We start from the raw sequence: 6,711 nt of genomic DNA on the forward strand, positions 1-6,711 counted from the left end.
GTGACACTTGACTGGTGCTTTCCCCAAACTGAAAGCGATTAGCGCTCAAGGGCAAATTACACTGCAGGAAGGAGAAGAGACAACACTTCGTTGAATTCATAATAATTTCTGCATTTCCGACCTCTCTGACATCTGCCTGTTTTGCATTCAAGTTCAAAACAACTAAGGCTGAATTTCTCAAGAAGTTCAAGGATCGATGCTTTTCTCGGTTCGGGTGCTTTGGTCATGTCTCGGTGCAGAAAATGACTCAGTCTGGGTCAATGGCTTTTACTCTTAACGTTTACCCCATCTGCAATTTAACGCACTCTTAATTATTAACATGAATTCAGCTGGATGTGTTCAAAGGCACACTTTTATTTCTTGCTTTGAATGGTTCAGTCATGTTAATAATAAAAGCTTCAGGAATAAATTTAAACGCAGTCAAGATGCCAAATGCAAAATTTGCTTTTTCCAAACATGAGGAGCACTTAACATAAACTAGTTTCACACAGCATGAAGAGAAGTCTTTTCCAAATACAGTCACCAAAGTGTTACTTAATGTAAAGTCTATTTCTTTGCTTTAGTGCAGAAACAAACTGTCCCACTCCCACTTTATAGAGAACGCAACAAGCAAAAGACTTTAACAACATGCAGTCTGCACAATGATACTGTTATTCTGAATTGGGCATATTATCATGCTTAAGTCATGTTAATGTCAGATCAGTGTAGAGTAGGCAAACAAAAACAGAAAGGCACTGAAACTTAAACTTCCTTTCTGAACTTTTCTGTGCCCTCTTGATGTCATGGAAGGGATTTTTTTAATGTTATTTTGTTCACGTTTCAGTGCCTTAAGTCAGCAGAGAGAACGTTGATTTTCACACCTCAGTCTCGTTATAGAGCAGACAATATTGTCTCAGTTGTGGCACATTACAGCTGATTGTACTTGTCTACAAATGACAGCTTTCTGGTAATAGCTCATAAATAGACTCATAAATGCTCCATGTTCTGTATCAAGTGAACTCATATCACTATGAATTAACAAGACGTAAAAGCTTGTGTAAACTTTATGCTTCACTCTATAATGTTTGACAGTAGTCTCCTTTGGAGGATGCAGATTTTGCACGTTGCAGTAAATCAGCTACACAGTGTCAGTCAGTTCATCTGTTGCCTCGGGTTGGTCATATGTCACCAAGCTGCAGAATCAGAGCTAAACTTGCACTCCCAAAAGCAGGAATAAGGAGAATAGAAGAAGAATTCAGAGAGAAGATGCCCTCTTCAACAGACTGACTTAATGTCACTGCTGCCCTGTGTGTGGCCATGTTACCACATCACAATACAAACCATAAATGCACCTATAAACCTGCATATGCACCCACACACAAATCACACCTCATCTCCTTAACGTTATCCTGAGCCACCCTCAGACCAGGGTCTGATTACCAGGGTCACTTTGGGACTTTCCTCTTTCCACTGAAGTGTGGAGCTGGCAACAGAAAGTCAAGCTTGGTGTCTAAAGTCCCTAAAACACCCTGAGACTATACAAACATGCTCTGCAGCTGTCAAGGCACTCAACCATTATGGTCCCCCCTGGCATTAAGTATCATTGTTTATAAATATATAATTATGGGCCCACCTCTTTAACGGCCAGTCTCAGCCTGAACACACACTCGACAGAGTTCATTGCTTAATGAGTGAGACATTAACTGAGGTTTCGCAGTCTTTAAAAGCACATTTATGTACACAGAGAAAACCCATACCCCTTTAATATTTAGGGGTACCATATTTCTGAGACACTGTAGCAGGATAACAACGCAGATCATGAGGTAACATGAGGCCCCCTTGTGCCAGGAGAGCAAAGGTGCAAGCAGCATGCAGCTAGACTCTGAACTAAGCATTTAGAAATACATCTCCAAAATAATTAATCTACATCTGAACAATACAGAGCAAACTACTGCTTTTTGGCTGCTGATTAGTAGCTTTAATATTTATATTTTACAGCAGGCCGTGGAGCTGTTACTGCAGCATGTACAACTAGAGAAAATCCAGCAAAGTACTTTTGTTGAGTCATAAGATTTTAAAGTATTTTTAAAGCACATACATGCCCTTCAGTGAAGTTAAATTAAGACGGATTTGGGGGCATTTAAGTGGGTCAAACAGTCATATTTTAGTGGTAACAGTGAAATGGCTGAGCAGTGGTTGAGTTAGTGTCTCCCTCTTGTGGATGTTGAAGCAGAGGTTGTTGGTTTACTCAGTCTAATAGTGCAGATTGTGTGCTATGCTGGTGCCATGTGATCTTTTAGTGGCACCAAAGACACAAGAAATAATCATGACAAATGTATCCTTTACTGAAGGTATTTAGACATTAATAATTTATCCATTGCAATCCTGAAAATACCTGATGATTTGTACCCTATGTGTGTCCCACATAAAGAATAGCCTTCAAGTTCTGGATGCAAAGTATCTGGCTTGTGGGTGTGGGGTTTTAGTAGTTATCACTCTGTGGCTCAGCACCCAAATTTATCTCTGACATGCTTGTAACATATGAACCTTTTAGTACCCTGAGTAAATCTGGGGCCGACCTATTGACCATCCCAAGAGCCAGAACAAAACACGGCGAAGCAGCATTTTATCATGCAGCACAAACCTGGAATAACCTCCCAGATGATGTTAGACAAGCCCTGACTCTGACCTCTTCTAAGTCAAAGCTAAAAACCTTTTTTACACTGCCTTCTTCAACCTGTAATGACTGCGACCTTATGTTCAAACTCAATTTGAAATCATTTTGAATAATCGTTTTATCTTTGCACCTCTTGTCTGCACTTTAATTTTTGATTTTTTAAAACTGTAAATCATTTACTATTTATGGGCGGCAGTAGCTCAGTCCATAGGGACTTGGGTTGGGAACCGGAGGGTCGCGTGTTCAAGTCCCCGTCCGGACCAAAAATATGGAGCATGGACTGGTAGCTGGAGAGGTGCCAGTTCATCTCCTGGGCACTGCCGAGGTGCCCCTGAGCAAGGCACCGAACCCCCCAACCGCTCGGAGCGCCTGTCATGGGCAGCTCACTCTGACATCTCTCCACTTAGTGCATGTATAGGTCCAGTTTGTGCATGTGTGTGTTTGGACCTGTGTAATTGACAAACAGAGTGAAAAATTGAATTTCCCCTCGGGGATTAATAAAGTATATAAAATAAAAAAAAAAATTAAATTAAATTAATTAAAATTGAATTGACCTTTCATATCTTTTTTTCTCTTCACTATTTTCTGTATGCTTTATTGTGTTTTATATTTTATTGCTCTGTAAAGCACATTAAATTGCCCTTGTGCATGGAAAGTGCTATACAAATAAAGCTGCCTTGCCTAGCAGTGCACTGACTGTTGATAGAAATCATACAATCAGCCTTCTTCTTATGTCTACACATTAGTATATAAAAGATATGAAAAAGTTCTTCAAAGTAAGACATTTACATGTTTATAGTTTATGTACAGGTAGTTAATAACCCATGAAACAAAATCAAATTTACTTTTAAAAACTTTTGTAAAGCCATGCTAGCTTGCTGCTCTGTGAGGCTGCACATAGCCACAGTGGTGCTTTGAGCTAAAAGCTAACGTTAGCGTCAGAGACTGTATGAAAGATAAATAAGCTTTTGAACAGTTTGGGGTCAACGTGCTGGCATTCCCAAAATCGCAATGCTAACACACGTAGGTAAAAAGTAGGTAAAATCTTTACCACGGTCACCATCTTGTTATTTTAACGTCTTTGCCAATGTTTAGTGTATTAGCATGCTACCTAGTGTATTAGCTAACTAGTGTATTAGCATGCTATCTAATGTATTAGCTAACTAGTGTATTAGCATGCTAACAAGTGTATTAGAGAACTAGTGTATTAGAATGCTAACAACTGTATTAGATAATTAGTGTATTAGCATGCTAACAAGTGTATTAGCATGCTAACAACTGTATTAGATAATTAGTGTATTAGCATGCTAACAAGTGTATTAGAGAACTAGTGTATTAGCATGCTAACAGCTGTATTAGCTAACTATTGTAGTGACATGCTAACAACTGTATTAGCTAACTAGTGTATTAGCATGGTAGCAAGTGTATTAGCTAACTGGTGTATTAGCATGCTAGCAAATGTATTAGCTAACTGGCGTATTAGCATGCTAACTATCAAATTAGCAGAAAACAAAGTACAGTCGAGGGCCGAGGCAAATGGAAATGTCATTGGTTATACTGGTACTTGGTCTTAGAGCAGGATATAGACTAATAAAAAGTTTGACCCGACGATGGCGCTGAAGGAAAGGTTATGTAATCATGAAGTAAAGTTACCTGAGAGTCCATGACAGGTCAGAAACCTGCAGGGCCACACTGCTGTCCTGGTTGAGGAGACATACACTTACAGGTAAGAGGGTCCCAGGCTGACAACCACATGATAAGCATGATTTTAAACAGATGCTCGTTATAAATATGTTCATAACATTATTTAGCTTCTTTGTTTGAGTGTTTCATTCTGAAATGCAATATAGGCTACTTTACATTTTAAAAATGCTTCATTTATTCAAGATAATGTCCCTTGATACCATTGGGACAACTTAATAATGTTTAAATTAGTGAGTAATCTGTCATTTCACAAGAGTCATGTATCTTACATGTAGGCCTAACATTACTGTCAAACACAAAGTTCAACTGAGAGAGATGGGAGGGCAGGTGGGCAGGTGTAATATTTGATCAGAAACCAAAATGAAAGAGTTTTGACCTGATGATGGTGCTAAAGGAAAGAGCCACCTAAGTAATAACAATTCATCCTTTGTGGGTCTCAAATGTGCATATTAAAGGTCTACTGAGTACAATAGGGGCATCTAGTATTCATAACTGTCTTTTTATTAGTTTATAATAACCCCAAAATAATCATTGTTGTGTTTTCATTACCTTAGGATGAGTTGATTAGCCCATATCTACATACGGAGCGGGTCCTCTCCATGCCCCCAGGAACAGTGCCAGGTTTAAAGCCAATTTTACGTAGTAACCAAATGTGGAATTACAACTTACGGGTCTGTAATGGATGCTATTGGGCCCAAAAAGACTTCTTCCCATGAACTTACATTGTGAAAAAATGTCTGTAAATCATTTGAATTTGATGAAAACCATACAGAAGACATAGAAGTGGTAAAATACAACCATCAAAATTGTCAATACATTTTTAATACTAGAATTCAGAAAGATTTCGCCTTATAAGTATTCAGTAAAATTTAAATCTGAAGTAACTGGTATACCAATGGCATGAACAACAGTTTCATTGATAAATAATTTTGTAAATCAAATGATTTTGACAGCAGAGCATTTCTAAGTCTCTTTTTGTACAAAGACAGTGACACAGATGAATCCAGTGAATTAACATTTTCATTCCATAAAACAGCTCCACGCTATTTGAAAGAAAACCGACCACAAGATGTTTTATACAAAGGAAGATGTCTAGTTGTGTATTTGATCCATTCAGTCCAACAACATGTCTAACGTCTTGAAAAGCTGCACAGTTGAACCATTTTATCCCTATTCCCTATTGGGGCAGCAGCTCTTTCCATAGGGAGTTGGCTTGGGAACCAAAGGGCTGCCTGCTCAAGTCCCCATACAAACCCAGTATGGAGGACTGGTAGCTGGAGAGGCGCTAGCTCACTGCCAAGGAGCCCCCAAGCAAGGCACCAAACCCCAACCGCCCGGGGCACCCGCCCACGACAGCCCCCCACCCAATGCACGCATAGGTCCTGTTTGTGCATGTGTGTATTTCAGGCTGTGTGTATATGAAAACAGAGTGGGGGCAAAAAATTGAATTTCCCCTCAGGGATTAATAAAGTCTATCTAAATCTATTCAAGTTACCGGAGGGCTAAACCGGAAGATACCGAAACCGGCAGTCTCTAGAGCGCTTGCTCTATGGGAATGCGGAATGCATGGGTAATTTTACACACAGGAAGTCAAACTTTTTTGGCTTCATGTTCCTTTCATGCCAACACCATGGCAACTTTCATAGGAATAAACTGGGCCCAGCCTCCAATGCTGTGTCTAGTTCTCTTTATACATCCATGGTCTTCTCCCATAGAATCTGCCATGTTGTTCTACAGTAGCCCAACAGATAGTTGGATAGTTCTCCTATATGCTCTTTAGTTTCAGTACTGCAACCTCACGACTAGATGACACTAAATCCTACACACTAGACCAGTGGTTCCCAACTGGTGGGTCAAGGTCCAAAAGTGGGTCGCTGGTTCATTCTGAATGGACCACAAGTGACTCCTAAAGGTGTCAGGTTCGTAAAGAAGACACTTTATTTTGAAGTACAGTGAATTTCTGGCACATATATTTTATTTTGAAGTGCCCTTTCCTGTTGTGGAGTAATTGACTAACGGACAGCTACTTGACAGAGACAGCAAACTAGCTCGACGACCTGGTCAAACACAAGTATGACACTAAATATAATAAACTGTGTGGACCTTGAACTAATGACTAACGCAATTTAATGGCAGTAGTTGAGACATCACACTGAAAACCACAAATAAAAACTTCACGGTGACACTAGAGGAAAAGTCGCAGGATCACAAAAGTCATTGGGATTCATCCTCTGGGGAACATGATTATCTGTACACAATTTCATGTCAATCCAACCAACAGATCTTAAAATATTTCAGTATGGAGCAAAGTACTGACATGTGACAAAACCCATTTAACTACACAGTAAACA

This window comes from Epinephelus moara, chromosome 6 (genome assembly GCF_006386435.1).
Source record: "Epinephelus moara isolate mb chromosome 6, YSFRI_EMoa_1.0, whole genome shotgun sequence".
Lineage (NCBI taxonomy): Eukaryota > Metazoa > Chordata > Actinopteri > Perciformes > Serranidae > Epinephelus > Epinephelus moara.